General features: G+C 36.5%; 1 protein-coding gene across 2 annotated transcripts in view; it reads left to right on the forward strand.

Moving 5' to 3' along the window:
- Positions 1 to 4,492: 4,492 nt before the first annotated feature.
- The window catches only part of LOC133631075 (synaptosomal-associated protein 25-A-like), a 101,570-nt gene continuing 88,998 nt past the window's right edge, over positions 4,493 to 17,064 (forward strand). For both annotated transcript variants that reach the window (XM_062023113.1, XM_062023108.1), the window contains exon 1: positions 4,493 to 4,631. The gene's annotated coding sequence lies outside the window, so the exon portion shown is untranslated. The remainder of the gene's footprint in view (positions 4,632 to 17,064) is intronic.

The raw sequence follows: 17,064 nt of genomic DNA on the forward strand, positions 1-17,064 counted from the left end.
CTCTACCCATGCCTGTCCAACAAAAGTCTCCAACAAACTTGGGATTGAATCGGATACAAACCGTTGCAGTGATGGCGGCTGCTTGCATTTTAACCTTGCGCCTTCTTATCTGACTTATTTTTTTTATTTTTGTTTTGTTTCGATCAGAAAGTCTATAAATATATTTTCAATATTTCTGGTTTTCCTCCCTAATGAAGTCTGATTTAATCGTGTCCCATTTTGTTTTGTTTTTATTTTGAGTCCAGATTACATGTTTGTTTGCAGGGTAGTTTTTTTATGCCAGTCAAGCCTTTGACAGGAGGCTGTGTGTGCGTGCGTGTGTGTGTGTGTGTGTGTGTGTGTGTGTGTGTGTGTGTGTGTGTGTGTGTGTGTGTGTGTGTGTGTGTGTGTGTGTGTGTGTGTGTGTGTTCTTGTATTTTTACCCTTCTTGAGACATCAACAAGGAAAAGTAGCTTCCATATGAGGAGGTGTGAACAAGTTAGGACATAAATCATGGTCCCAATACGGAAAACCATTGCATCTAATAGAGAATGTCTCATTTGCACCCCTGGTGGTGAAATCTATCAAAATGAGGGTGGTCCCAAAAAGGAGGGCTTTTTCTAATTGTCTGTGTGTCTGTTTTAAAAGTGCTCCCCCTCTGGTCAACATATGAAATAACAAGTGTGTGTAAGAAATTGAAATGCACCCCCTTTGGCAACAATTTATAAAAAAAATTAAGTATATATGTATATATAAACATACTGTAATAACTTGAAGTAAATGATTAAAAACCAACTACAAACAAAAAATGTAAAAAACATTTTTTTTTACTAAAAGAAGTCTTTTTCTCATAATGTGACTTTTTTTTTACAAAATTGGGAACAATTTCTCATATTCTTTCTGTTTCTGTAATATTGCAATATTTTCTCGTAAAATTACTTTTTTATGTAAAATTATTACTTCTCAGTGCAAAATGGTGACGCTTGTCATATAAAGTTCGGACTTTCATCACAATATTGCCAATTTTTTGTTCTTGTAAAATACTGACATTTTTTGAGTAAAATTATGACTTTTGTCATAATTTTGCCAAGTAAAATTCAGATTATTATTACAATATTGCCAACATTTTTAAAGTTTTCTTAGAAAATTGTGACTTTTGTCGAGTAAAATTACGACTCTTTTCGTAAAATTGCCAAAATGTTAATCTTGTCTTGTAAAATTGCAACTGTCATTGAGTAACATTCAAACTCGTATCATAATATTGCACAAATGTTCAGTTTTTCTTGTAAAATGTTGACTTGCGTTGAGTGAAATGACGACTTTTATTATAACACCGCCAAAATTCTATGTTTTTCTTGTGAAATTGTGACCTTTTTCTTGTGAAATTCCAACTCATTTTTCACAACAAGCTTTCTTATATTTGCATAGTATGTATATATTATTCATGTTGTAAACACACTTCTTTATATATGTAGAAAGGGTGGTCCTCAAGAGGTAGGCATTTTTCTCAGGTCTCAAGAAAGTAACAAATACAAGTGTGTGTGTGTGTGTGTGTGTGTGTGTGTGTGTGTGTGTGTGTGTGTGTGTGTGTGTGTGTTGTATTTCTACCCTTCTTGAGACATCAACAAGGAAAAGTAGCTTCCATATGAGGAGGTGTGAACAAGTTAGGACATAAATCATGGTCCCAATACAGAAAACCATTGCATCTAATAGAGAATGTCTCATTTGCACCCCTGGTGGTGAAATCTATCAAAATGAGGGTGGTCCCAAAAAGGAGGGTTTTTGCAAACTGACTGTGTGTCGATTTTAAAAGTGCTCCCCCTCTGGTCAACATATGAAATAAGTGTGCATAAGAAATTGAAATGCACCCCCTTTGGCCACAATTTATAAAACAAATAAAATAAAAAAATGTATATACAGACATACTGTAATAACTTGAAGTAAATAATAATTAAAAAACAAAAAATGTAAAAAAAAAAAATTATTTTTACTAAAAGCAGTCTTTTTCTCATAATGTGACTTTTTTTTTTCTTTTTTACAAAATTGGGAACAATTTCTCATATTCTTTCTGTTTTATTATATTTTCTCATGAAATTATTACTTTTTTATGTCAAAATGATTACTTTTCAGTGCAAAATGGTGACGCTTGTCATATAAAGTTCAGACTTTTATCACAACATTGCCAATTTTTTGTTTTGTAAAACTGACATTTTCTGAGTAAAATTATTTTTGCCAAGTAAAATTCCGAGTTTTATTCCAATTTGCCAATTTTTTTTAAGTTGTCTTATAAAATTGTGACTTTTGTCGAGTAAAATTACGACTATTTTCATAAAATTGCCAACATTTTAAGCTTTTCTTGTAAAATGTTGACTTCCATTGAGTAAAATGACGACTTTTATTATAACACTGCCAAAATTCTGTGTTTTTCTTGTGAAATTGTGCCCTTTTTCTTGTGAAATTGTGCCCTTTTTCTTGTGAAATTCCAAATCATTTTTTACAACAAGGTTTTTTAATATTTGCATAGTATGTATATATTATTCATGTTGTAAATACAAATCTTTATATATCTAGAAAGGGTGGTCCTCAAGAGGTAAGCATTTTTCTCAGGTCTCAAGCAGGTAACAAATACAAGAGTGTGTGTGAGTTTGTGTGTGTTTTAATACATCATGCAACAGCTGAGTAATTTCCTGCCTGTGGGTCATGAGCAAGCAAGCGGGGGCCCTGGCTTGGTGGTGGTGGTGGTGGTGGTGGTGTGGGTGTGGGGCGACGCTGCTCATCCTGCTGCAGATAACAAAGTGAGAATTGTCACGTCATCACAACACAAAATCAACATTCAAACTGCTGCTTGTTTTCAACACAACTTTTACTTGTTGTTGTTTCCACGTTGACCTCTGACCTTGGCCGTTCCCATGCGAAATGTGCGGATTGGTCCGAAAGGAGGTGATGAGGGGGAGGAAGGAGAAGATGAGCAGTCTGAACGTGTGAAGTGATGTGAGAATGTGACAGCAGGAGGACGAGGATGATTGACAGGTCATCCACTGTCACTCAAAATAAGGGGCACGTGATCCTCGTGGGCGTCCTTTAAAAACACTTATTTTGGAAAAAGGTTATTTCACAAATTCTTGCACATTTCAAGTTGACTGTATAGTTTGTGTTTTTCTAAGTTTTATTAGGGTTCCTTATTATGGTTGACCTCGTTTTTTTCGTATTATACATTCTTACGTCAGTGCCTTATTCCGGTGACTTTAGCTGTATGAAAGTGTGGGAATGTGACATGTCCATTCATGAGCTGCCGAGGTTTTATTTTTTTGTGTTTTCTTCGTCATGCGCTTCTTTTCAATTCAGAAGACGCGGCCATTTTGTCAACAACGTCAAGTATGTAATAATGTTGACCGGAAGCCGCGCAGCTGAACCACCAAAACAAGAGTGTCTGCAAAAAAGGTATGTAAAAACGTGAACAAGTGTCTGTTTTTGTTATTTGAACGGTTACAATGTACGTTTCAAATTGCGCCTTGTATTGCTAACTTGTAGATCCATGTTACAAAATGTGATTCATTGTTATAAAGCAAAAATGTATTAACATGTAGCTAACTAAATACAATTGTGTACTCTGCTATTGTGCTAAGTATATGAAACGAAATCAGTTTCCGGCTAAATACATTTAGTCACTCGTCAACAGTTTTGCTTTTTAAAAATTGTAACTACATCTCAGTAAGGGCCCGAAGTTTTGTACTAAAAAAACAAAAACGTTGAAACTGAAAAATCTACTTGTGAATTTTTGAAAAATGTATCAAAAATAAAAATAAGAGCACATTTATTTTTGCAGGTTGAATATAATAATTCACTCTGGTAACTTTTTAACCAATTATTTTCAAGTTCCACCTTCATGGTCAAGTGGTAGAAAATTCACTAATATATTATCCATTCATCCATTTTCTACCGCTTGTCCCTTTAGGGGTCGCAGGGGGTCGCTGGAGCCTATCAACTACAATCGGGCGGAAGGCGGGGTACACCCTGGACAAGTCACCCTAATATATTATGTATTATACTATATATTTTCATATAATTGATTTGAGCATCTTTTTCCCCCCAGATTAAATGTTTTTTTAATTACAGTTCCAATGTTCAGACTTTGAGAGAAAACAAACATCAATTAAAAATACAGTACAAATAAAATCACAGATGGAAAGTACAAAAAATATTGCACTTAAGTAAAGGTGCAGTTACTTAGGTGAGCTGTTAATATAGAAATACTATTTATAAAGAAGTATTATTTCATATCAATGTACACTGAATACAAGTTACTATTGGTGGTCTCCTGAGATTTGTTTTATTGTAGCAACACTTTCGTTAAATTGGGTCAAAATAATACATGTTTTTGTTTGAATTGTACAATACTTGCATGAGTAGGAGAGTAAAAGTACATGTACAAATGTGTACAAATTCAATGACATAAATTTCCGTGTCAGGAAGTGAGTCCCGGTACGCTTTTACTTTGTAGAACCGGAAGCGTGGCGCCGAAACATCCGCCCTCCTCTCCTTCACTCCTCCTCCTCACCATCATTGTGGTGGAAACGAGCGGCGTGCGGACATCTCGAACCGGGATTTCACGGCACGTTGAAACCGAGAGGAAGAAGCAAATCTTTTACCAGGTCGGTCACTTTTACTCTTATTTTTTTTAAAAATATTTTCTGTCACTTCCGGCTCGCGAAACGAGGCGACAACAAAACTACAGCGAGCCCGCGCACGGACTAAATAAGTATCGATTTACGTTTGTTTCTTCACTAGTTTTAGTCATTACGTCACCTTATTGACAAACAAAACGCTCTTATTTTAATATTGTTCCATTTACTTTTGTTCTCCGTCTCGTCACTTTTGTTCTGAATATAAATACGATATGCGGTTGAGGTGCGCGCGCAACAGAGTAAAAACTCTAAAAGAGCAACAACAATACTAAAAGTAATACTACAAATAATGAGTACTTTAATAGTATTTGTGTTTTGTGGAGGCTCCCGGCGGGTTTCAGCACCGAGGACAGCTCCGGTACTGGTGCTGAAACCTTTCTTTCCATCCATTCATCCATCCATTTCCTACCGCTTGTCCCTTTCTTTCGTCGAGTTAAGTTCTGAATAGCGTGTCACGTGACGTCCACCAAACCACCACAGCCGAAACGAAACATTATTTTTTGCGTGGTGTATCCTTAAGGGCACCTGCAGTAGGTACGCTTGTATTTTTTGCTTCATTCCTGTGAGAATCCTGCGTGTGACTGAAGCATGAAGGAGCGGGACTCGCTGAAGTGCGCTCGAACCACCACCAGGTGGCGTCTGTGAGCAGATAATACTGTATCATCTCTTTTTCTTTCGGACTTATCAGGTCGGTAGTGCATTCTTCGCATGGGGGTTGGGGCAAAAGTACAACCTTACCTGACATATTTGTTATTAGTCACCTTCACATGTGGGGAATATGCTTCTTCCTACACTTGTTTTATAATGTCAGCAAGGACGAAGAGCTCAGGACGTCTACTTAAGTGGATCAGCACGTGTGTGTGTGTGTGTGTGTGTGTGTGTGTGTGTGTGTGTGTGTGTGTTCTTGTAATTCTACCCGTCTACAGACATCAACAAGGAAAAGTAGCTTCCATATGAGAAGGTGTGAACAAGTTAGGACCAAAATCATGGTCCCAATACGGAAAACCATTGCCTTTAATAGAGAGCCAAATACTATAGTCCGTGAACATTGCTCCAAAGTCAGGATTTTTTTTGGTTGATTTAATGTGCATACAAAAGTAAACATTGACAGGTGCAAAATGAGGGTGGTCCCAAAAAGGAGGGATTTTTCAAATTGACTGTGTGTGTGTTTTAAAAGTGGTCCCCCTCTGGTCAACATATGAAATAACAAGTGTGTGTATAAATTTCAAGTGCTCCCCCTCTGGACAACACATTAAATAACAAGTGTGTGTGAAAATTTGAAGTGCACTCCCTCTGGCCAAAATTAATTAAAAAAACAAAACATTAAATAAATATGTATATAGAGACATACTGTAATAACTTGAAATAATGAAGATTAACAAACAATTACAAATAAAAATGAAAAATATATTTTTTTAAAAGCTTTTTTATATTTGCATAGTTTGTATATATTATTAATTTTGTAAATACAAATCTTTATATACTGTATCTAGAAAGGGTGGTCCTAAAGAGGTAGGCATTTTTCGGAGGTCTCAAGAAGGTAACACATACAAGAATGTGTGTGTGTGTGTGTTCTTGTATTTCTACCCGTCTCCAGACATCAATAAGGAAAAGTACCTCCCATACGAGGACCGGTGAACAAGTTAAGACCGAAATAATGGTCCCAATACGGAAAACCATTGCATCTAACAGAGAGCCAAATACTAGAGTCCGTGAACATTGCTCCAAAGTTAGGATTTTTTTTTGGTTGCTTTAATGTGCATACAAAAGTTAACATTGACAGGTGCAAGATGAGGGTGGTCCCAAAAAGGAGGGATTTTTCAAATTCACTGTGTGTGGGTTTTAAAAGTGCTCCCCCTCTGGTCAACATATGAAATAACAAGTGTGTGTATAAATTTCAAGTGCTCCCCCTCTGGACAACACATTAAATAACAAGTGTGTGTGAAAATTTGAAGTGCGCTCCCTCTGGCCAAAATTAATTTAAAAAAAACATAAAATAAATATGTATATAGAGACATACTGTAATAACTTGAAATAATGAAGATTAACAAACAATTACAAATACAAATTAAAAATATATATTTTTAAAAGCTTCTTTTTTATATTTGCATAGTTTGTATATATTATTAATTTTGTAAAAACAAATCTTTATATACAGTATCTAGAGAGGGTGGTCCTAAAGAGGTAGGCATTTTTCGGAGGTCTCAAGAAGGTAACAAATACAAGAATGTGTGTGTGTTCTTGTATTTCTACCCGTCTCCAGACATCAACAAGGAAAAGTACCTCCCGTATGAGGGCCGGTGAACAAGTTAGGACCGAAATCATGGTCCCAATACGGAAAACCATTGCATCTAATAGAGAGCCAAATACTAGAGTCCGTGAACATTGCTCCAATTCAGGATTTTTTTGGGTTGCTTTAATGTGCATACAAAAGTTAACATTGACAGGTGCAAGATGAGGGTGGTCCCAAAAAGGAGGGGTTTTTCAAATTCACTGTGTGTGGGTTTTAAAATTGCCCCCCCCCCCTCTGGTCAACATATGAAATAACAAGTGTGAGTATAAATTTCAAGACACATTACAGATGTGTGTGTGAAAATTTGAAGTGCGCTCCCTCTGGCCAAAATTAATAAAAAAAAACCATAAAATAAATATGTATACAGAGACATACTGTAATAACTTGAAATAATGAAGATTAACAAACAATTACAAATACAAATTAAAAATATATTTTTTTAAAAGCTTTTTTATATTTGCATAGTTTGTATATATTATTAATTTTGTAAAAACAAATCTTTATATACAGTATCTAGAGAGGGTGGTCCTAAAGAGGTAGGCATTTTTCAGAGGTCTCAAGAAGGTAACAAATACAAGAATGTGTGTGTTCTTGTATTGTAGGGATTTTTCAAATTCACTGTGTGTGGGTTTTAAAATTGCTCCCCCCCCCCCCCCCCCCCCTGGACAACACATTAAATAACAAGTGTGTGTAAAAATGTGAAGTGCGCTCCCTCTGGCCAAAATTAATTTAAAAAAACATAAAATAATAACTTGAAATAATGAAGATTAAAAACAAATACAAACAAAAAATTTAAAATATATATTTTTTTAATAAAAACTATTTTTTTATATTTGCATAGTTTGTATATATTATTAATTTTGTAAATACAAATCTTTATATATCTAAAAAGGGTGGTCCTAAAGAAGCAGGCATTTTTCGGAGGTCCCAAGAAGGTAACAAATACAAGAATGTATGTGTGTGTGTGTGTTCTTGTACTTCTACCGTCTCAAGACATAAACAAGGAACAGTACCTTCCATATGAGGAGGTGTAAACAAGTTAGGACTGAAATCATGGTCCCAATATGGAAAACCATTGCATCTAATAGAGCCAAATACTAGAGTCCGTGAACATTGCTCCAAAGTCGGGTTGCTTTAATGTGCATACAAAAGTAAACATTGACAGGTGCAAAATGAGGGTGGTCCCAAAAAGGAGGGAATTTTCAAATAGACTGTGTCGGTTTTAAAGGTGCCCCCCCCTCTCTGGTCAACATATGAAATAACAAGTGTGTGTAAAAAATTAAAATGCGCCCCATTTGGCCAAAATTAATAAAAAATAAAAATAAATATATATAGAGACATACTGTAATAACTTGAAGTAAATAATAAAGATTAAAAAAAACAATTACAAACAAAAAAATCCCCCCCCCCCCCCCAAAAAAATTGTTTTACTAAAAGCTTACCTTTTTTATATGTATATATTAATAATGTTGTAAATACAATTATTTATATATCTAGAAAGGGTGGTCCTAAAGAGGTAGGCATTTTTCGGAGGTCTCAAGAAGGTAACAAATACAAGAATGTGTGTGTGTGTGTGTGTGTGTGTGTGTGTGTGTGTGTGTGTGTGTGTGTGTGTGTGTGTGTGTGTGTGTGCTCTTGTATTTATGCCCTTCTTGAGACATCAACAAGGAAAAGTGCCTTCTATATGAGGACCGAAATCATGGTCCCAATACGGAAAACCATTGCATCTAATAGAGAGCCAAATACTAGAGTCCGTGAACATTGCTCCAAAGTCAGGATTTGTTTGTTGATTTAATGTGCATACGAAAGTAAACATTGACAGGTGCAAAGGCAGCAATAGTTGATAAAAGAAGACAGCAGTTAAAGAAGGACTTCCCTATTCATCCCCGAAAAACCCCGCCAGGTGAACGTAAGACAACCCATATGTGACCATAGGATGAACAAATACGGTACTAAGACTATAGTGGCCATTAACAGTTAGCTTCTACAGATGGGTTGCCCAAAGTGCGGCACAGGGGCCATCTGTGGTCCCTGACTCCTTTGCCTTAAGCACATTACAAAAAACAAAACAGAGATTTCATTTGCACCCCTGGTGGTGAAATCTATATATCTTTTGGGGGTTCCAAAAAGGAGGGATTTTTCAAATTGATTGTGTGTCAATTTTAAAAGTGCTCCCCCTCTGGCCAACATATGTAATAACAAGTTTGTGTAACAAATTGAAATGCGCCCCTTTTGGCCAAATTTTTTTTTTTTTTTAAATAAATAAATATGTATATAGAGACATACTGTAATAACTTGAAGTAAATAATGAAGATTAAAAATAAAATAAAAATGTTTTGCTGAAAGCTCACCTTTTTTATATTTGCATAGTATGTATATATTATTAATGTTGTAAATACAAATCTTTATATATTTACAAAGGGTGGTCCTAAAGAGGTGGGCATTTTTCGCAGGTCTCAAGAATGTAACAAATACTAGTGTGTGTGTGCGTGTGTGTGTGTGTGTGTGTGTGTGTGTGTGTGTGCGCGTGTGTGTGTGTGTGTGTGTGTCATCAGGACTGCAAACGACCACAAAGCATTGAGTGTCTGACGTGACCGCAGGACCTTTTGTAACGTAATGAGCTTGTCCGTCAAGTGTAAAAAGAAGTAAACACTTCACTTCAGCGACGAGGTTAATGTTTTTTTCCCCCCGTGGTAAATCACGTCACAGGTGCGCCTCGTTCAATTGTCAATTGTAAAAAGAACCCAACCTCCGGTCAAATGTACCGGAAGCTGCTTGCTGACCTTTGATGTGTTCAGATTTGACCACAATCACGTAGCAGTGTTCCCAATAACGGTGTTAACTTTCACTAGTAACGAGAAAATTAATTACTTGGACGTAACGCTACTTTTGATGTTGTTGTATGTCAACAAGACAACATCAAAAGCACAGGAAGACATATTGACCTAGAAATGATTTCGATTAACAATATTATTGCCATATTTTTGGGGGAACCAAATTAACCACTGATGTAATGATAATAAATAATAATAATAATGCAAGTATTACCCTTTCAAATGCAATAATCTTGTATTTCTCGTATATTTTAACATTGTAATTGGAATGTAAACTTTTAAATACCCAAGTTAATTAAAAAAAACAAATAATAACAATAAAATATTCTCTATCTGTTAGCAAAATGCTGCAGTTGGATAAAAATCACAACCAAAAGTAAGAAAACTAATTCTGTCTTTGTTAAGGAGAGGCATACACAAATATACACAAGCAAAACAATAAATCAAATGGCTGAATTAAGTTATTGTTACCATAATGATCACTATTCGCATTGTTATTGTAGTATTGTTTCATGTGCTCAAAAAGTACTTACACACACGCTAAACTCTTTTAACCAAGCTGTATTTTTTTGATTACCAAAATAAAAAGACACACAAAATACTTTCTTGGCAGAGGTAACATCAAATATTGTACTGGCTTCACAAGAGCCATATTATTTTTAAATTTTTTGTGTGTTAAAATGTTTATAATCTTCCAATTTCATTTTGTAAACGTTTTAGAAAGTTTTATGTGACGGTTTATGTTGACGTATATGTCATACTTGCCAACCCTCCCGTTTTTAGCGGGAGAATCCCGTTATTCAGCGCCTCTCCCGACAACCTCCCGGCAGAGATTTTCTCCCGACAAACTCCCGGTATTCAGCCGGAGCTGGAGGCCACGCCCCCTCCAGCTCAATGCGGACCTGAGACTGAGTGGGGACAGCCTATTCTCACGTCCGCTTTCCCACAATATAAATACCCTTGCAAGTTCCAAAACGAATGGAAACAAGAATTTCCGTTCATCCAGGACAGTTCGAAGGGGAAGGTGTATGTTGCCTGTAAATATGTAGAACAGACTTCTCCATTGAACACGGTGGCCGAAATTATTTCTCAGTCATGAACGGAGAAGTTAAACAGGACAATACTGCCATCTAATGGATAGATAATTCAAGTATTTCTTTTATGTAAATAAAATAAATATATATATATAGCTAGAATTCACTGAAAGTCAAGTATTTCATACATATATATATATATATATATATATATATATATATATATATATATATATATATATATATATATATATATATATATATATATATATATATATATATATATATATATATATATATATATATGAAATACTCGAGTTGGTAAATTCTAGCGGTAAATAACCACGCCCCCAACCTCGCCCCCTCCTACCCCCCACCTCCCGATATTGGAGGTCTCAAGGTTGGCAAGTATGGTATATGTTGTGGTATAGCTCGGTTGGTAGAGGGTTCCAGGTTTGATTCCCGCTTCCGCCATCCTAGTCACTGCCGTTGTGTCCTTGGGCAAGGCACTTTACCCACCTGCTCCCAGTGCCACCCCAGTGTTTCCCACACATTCATTTATTTGTGGCGGCCCGCCACGAAAGAATTACGTCCGCCACAAATTTTAAAAAAATTAAAATTAAAAACTTAAATTTTTTTTTTTTTTTTTTTTGTTCTCTCCAGCTTCTCAGGCAAATCATATAGTTGATGTAGATGCCCAATTCGGCTGTTCAGATTTACTTTACAAAAGAGAAGTGTAGGATACTTCTCTTGTTGCCTTATTTGTATTTGACTTTATTAAATGTATTTATATTAGAAACACAACATGTGTATATAACAAAGGGTGCAAAGTCTGCAGGCAGTAGGAAACACATGGTTAAGTGTAGGGAGTAAAACTGACGGCAGTCTAAAGTTCAAGATTTTTGGAGCTCTTTGTTCAGTGGATCAGATGTTTGATGAAGCTCTGTGTCTATCTACCACCACTACTGTTTTCTGTTTATTTGTTACTGACTGTGGCAGGACACCTCTGCCTCTGTTTCACTTTATGTTGCTGGTAAATAATATGGTTGTAGTAGTAGGCTAAAGTTAAATTATTTAGTTTGCACCAATTAAAGGGGCAGAGCTTTGAGACATTTTAGCTTTTATATTTTATAAGATATATTTTTTGTAAGAACCACAATTAATAAATATATTTCAGTGAAAAACTTATTGTTCAAATCTGTATATAAATATGTACATAAAGTGTTGTAATTATATTGTAAAATGGATGGATGGATGGATGGATGGATGGACGTTTACAACAAAACTGTTATTATTAATTAGTAAGTATACATTTTTTTAGCCTTTTTAGAGAAAATCAAATCATTGTAGTAAATTATGCAAATTACTCGATGATGTCATGGTGACTACGCCCATAGCCACGCCCATAACCACGCCCCCACCGCCACAGGTATCTTGGCAGTTTATGGGAAACACTGCACCCACACTGGTTTTTAAATGTAACTTAGATATTGGGTTTCACTATGTAAAAGCGCTTTGAGTCACTAGAGAAAAGCGCTATATAAATATACTTCACTTCACGTCACGCGAGTTCACTTCCTGTCGAACAAAAGTCCGCGTCCGTCTGTTCCAACTTGACACTTTTTATATCGCTAACTTGGTGCAAAAAGAGCACAGTCTTTATGCTCAAAGTCAATACTGTATCTTGGTAGTTTAAAAGTCATGTGTTTACATACGTTTAGATTGGGGAATTATGTTTTTTAATGGGAAAATATGTTAAGGTTTCTTTTTTACATGCACCCATGTAATATGTGCCGTATAGTACTGCAGGTGCCTCACAGCATATTTGTGTGTGTGTGTGTGTGTGTGTGTGTGTGTGTGTGTGTGTGTTTGTGTTTGTGACTCAACAGCATGCAAGAGGCGTGCATTTGCATGTGCGTGTGTGTGTCTGTAACCAAATTTAGTAACATAAGTGGGTGTTTTAAAGTATACCCTACATCAGTGGTTCTTAACCTGGGTTCGATCGAACCCTAGGGGTTCGATGAGTCGGGCTCAGGTTTTCGGCGGAGGTCAAGACACACCCGACTCATCGTGTAAATACAAACTTCTCCCTATCGGCGTATTACGGAGTGTCTGCAGAAGTCACACTGATTTGCAGGTGTGTAATTTGTTGTGAGTTTATGCACTGTGTTGGTTTTGTTCTATGAACAAGGTGATGTTCATGCACGGTTCATTTTATGCACCATTAAAAAAACATGGTAACACTTTAGTATGGGGAACATATTCACCATTAATTAGTTGCTTACTAACATGCAAATGAGTAACATATTGGCTCTTAACTAGTCATTATTAAGTACTTATTAATGGCCTTATTATAACCCTAACCCTCTAACTCTGGCCCTAACCAAATAACCCTAACCCTAACGAAATAACTCTAAATTAAGTCTTTGTTACTTAGAATATGTTCCCCTAGTGTCCAAAAAACTCTAAATTAAGTCTTTGTTACTTGGAATATGTTCCCCATACTAAAGTCTTACCAAAAACATATAACTTTGTCTTGAATTTGAAAAAAAAACATTTTGTTTTTCATTAAAGAAGGGTTCGGTGAATGCACATATGAAACTGGTGGGGTTCGGTACCTCCAACAAGGTTAAGAACCACTGCCCTACATGCCATATGATTTCTTCCATCATAATAAAAACAGCTATAATAATAATAACTAAAAAATTCCCACAGAAATTTTGATGGGCCTGTTATCTGTGCCCTGGACCTCTGGCCGGGGGTCGTAGGATGGTACCGAGTGTCTGAATCCGAGAGTTTAAGGTGTAACTGTGCAAAAAGAGCTACAGAGATAGCCTAAAACGTGAGCATGCTTACATTAAAATGCTAACATTTAGCATGTGTGCTAACAACGGCGTGCTAACAGTTAACATGCCTCACATTTCAAGTGTATGGCTGCGGAAATAGAGAAAAAAGTGTAAACTTAGATGAAAAAGTTAGCTTGCTAGCATGCTAAAGTTAACACACTAACAGTTAACAACTGTCATCTACCAAGTTATATGACTCTAGGTCAGTGGTTCTTAACCTTGTTGGAGGTACCAAACCCCACCAGCTTCATATGCGCATTCACCGAACCCTTCTTTAGTGAAAAAAAAAATGTTTTTTTTTTTTCAAATTCAAGACAAAATTATATGTTTATGGTAACACTTTAGTATGGGGAACATATTCTAAGTAACAAAGACTTCATTTAGAGTTATTTGGTTAGGGTTAGGGTTAGGGTTAGAGCAGGCCTGGGCAATTATTTTACTCGGGGGACCGGATTGAGATAAAAAGTGTGTCTGGGGGCCGGTATATCTATTTTTAGGAACATTAATACTAAACATCACAATAATGATTGAAAGCTAAAAACGTTATGACAGACCGCCTTAACAAACGGAATGGAATTTGAATTTTTATTACTGAATGAGACACCCAGAATGTACATGGAAATAAAGAATGTGGGATTTACAATATTAACTATGAATGATAAAACACAGAATATTGACAACATATTTTACAACCAACCGAAACGCAACCAAAATGCAACAAACATAGTGAAAAAACCCCCACCTACAATCTGAGATATCTCATAGTGACCATAGTAAGTAATAAGATGACCATAGTAACTAATTAGATGACCATAGTAACTAGTATATCATGCAGATTCCAAGCATTGAAAGACTTAGTATAGTTGAAGACTTCCGGTCATTAGAAAACATCACTGCACATCATAATGGCAGCTACACTTTACATCTTAAACATCTAAAACAATTATTTGGGAATGTGGCCCCCGGGCCTTAATTTGCCCAGGTCTGGGTTAGAGGGTTAGGGTTATAACAAGGCCATGCCGAAAAAGGCAATAATAAGTACTTAATAATGACTAGTTAAGAGCCAATATGTTACTAATTTGCATGTTAATAAGCAACTAATTAATGGTGGATATGTTCCCATACTAAAGTGTTACCATGTTTTTTTACTGGTGCACAAAATGAACCGTGCATGAACATCACCTTGTTCAAACAACAAAACCAACACAGTGCATAAACTCACAACAAATTACACACCTGCAAATCAGTCAGCTGTTGCCGTATCCGTAATACGCCGATAGGGAGAAGTTTTTATTTACACGATGAGTCGGGTGTGTCTTGACCTCCGCCGAACCCCTGAGCCCGACTCACCGAACCCAGGTTAAGAACCACTGTTCTAGCCCAACATGTCTCTTGTTTACATGTCAGCATTTAAGCGAGCAAGCAAGCTAACGCTAGTTAGGCTCCATCATTTTATCAAAGTGTGGTTATCAACCAGGGTTTTTTGATCATTTTGATTTTATATGGATAGACTGAGTTCTTACTACTGTTTCTTTTGTAGTACAAATGCCCACAGCTGCTGAAACTGATGCAAAAGAGTGACAGTGCACACATATGCCGATTAACGAGGCTGGAAAACTCTTTTCATTCGTCGTCCGGTTGATGAAAGCAACAAGCAGCACTGCACTGAAATAAACTTGATATCAAATAGAAGGAGGCAATATCACACAGCAAACAATGCACATTTAAGTACACACACAATTACCCCCCACACACACACACTACTACTTGGAGAGAATAATGAACAACAAATCAACAATTGAAGTAACAAGCTTGCAATGATATTAATACGTCAAAACAATAAATCACTCAGTTATCTTGACTTAAAATGACGAATAATGAAAAGTTGAATTCAAGTCGCTTGTGTGTAGAGACGGGTACAGAATCCGATGCTGAAACTGATGCAAAAGAGTGACAATGCACAAATATGGCGATTAACGAGGCTAGAAAACTCTTTTCATTCGTCGTCCGGTTAATGAAAGCAACAAGCAGCATCACACTAAAATAAACTTGATATCAAATAGAAGGAGGCAATACCACACAGCAAACAATGCACATTTAAGTACACACACAGACACACACACACACACACACACACACACACACACACACACACACACACACACACACTACTACTACTACTTCGAGGGAATAATGAACAACAAATCAATAATTGAAGTGACAAGCTTGCAATTATATGAATACGTCAAAACAATAAATCACTCAGTTTTCTTGACTTAAAATGAAAAGTTGAATTCAAGTCGCTTGTATGTAGAGATGGGTACAGAATCCGATACTTTTTTTTTTTTTTTGGCACCGACGAAATCCAGCCGGTCCCACCGATTCACGTAAAATCCAACTGTGCCATGCTAGGGTACCTGGGTTGCACATGACATCATTTTGGCACTTGGTGATCACTCCAGCAGCACTGAGAGTGGAGTCAGCCAAACTATCGCTAGGTAATGTTGCAATTTTCCATGCCAACAAAGAAATTGACTCAAAAACGCTCCACTTTTTTCACAAATGCTCTTGCTTGATGCTAACATACATTGGCTTTGCTATTTTCATGCTACTGATTAGCATTAGCGATTTCACATGGCTATTTCAACTCCTGCAAATTGGTTGACGAAAACCACAACTAAGATGCATGTACATATTACAGCTGGTGCGTAATAAGTACAATACTTACAGTGTTAACACTTTTTAGGGGGCAACAAAAAACAAAAAGACAACACCATGAACTATACACTACTGCCATCTAATGTCTTGGACTTGCAACTGTAATTGCAACTTAATGTCATACTTATGAGATGTAGAAATGTGACAAAAACAACTCAGATTTATTAACACACACAAAAGTACTGAAAATTGGTATGGATTTCCAGGTGCCGGTTCAGATGTGAACGGTACCCATCTCAACTGGTGCGTGTTATTTTGCAACACTCTCAATTTCCGTACAAATGTAAAAAAAAAAAAAGAAGTTAACCACTGCGAAACGTCTCGGTTGCCAAGAAATAAGTTGCTACTTCCTTCTCTTGGATGGTCACATGTCCACACATGCACCCATGTAATTTGTGCTGTATAGAACTGCAGGTGCCTCACAGCATATTCGTGTGTGTGTGCGTGTGTGTGTGTGTGTGTGTGTGTGTGTGTGTGTGTGTGTGTGTGTGTGTGTGTGTGTGTGTGTGTGTGTGTGTGTGTGTGTGTGTGTGACTCAACAGCATGCGATGGGGGTCCGTTTGCATGTGCGTGTGTGTGTAACCAAATTTAGTAACATAAGTGGGTGTTTTAAAGTATACCCTACATGCCATATGATTTCTTCCGTCATATTAAAAACAGCTATAATAATATATA

The sequence above is a fragment of the Entelurus aequoreus genome, linkage group LG02, assembly GCF_033978785.1.
Source record: "Entelurus aequoreus isolate RoL-2023_Sb linkage group LG02, RoL_Eaeq_v1.1, whole genome shotgun sequence".
Lineage (NCBI taxonomy): Eukaryota > Metazoa > Chordata > Actinopteri > Syngnathiformes > Syngnathidae > Entelurus > Entelurus aequoreus.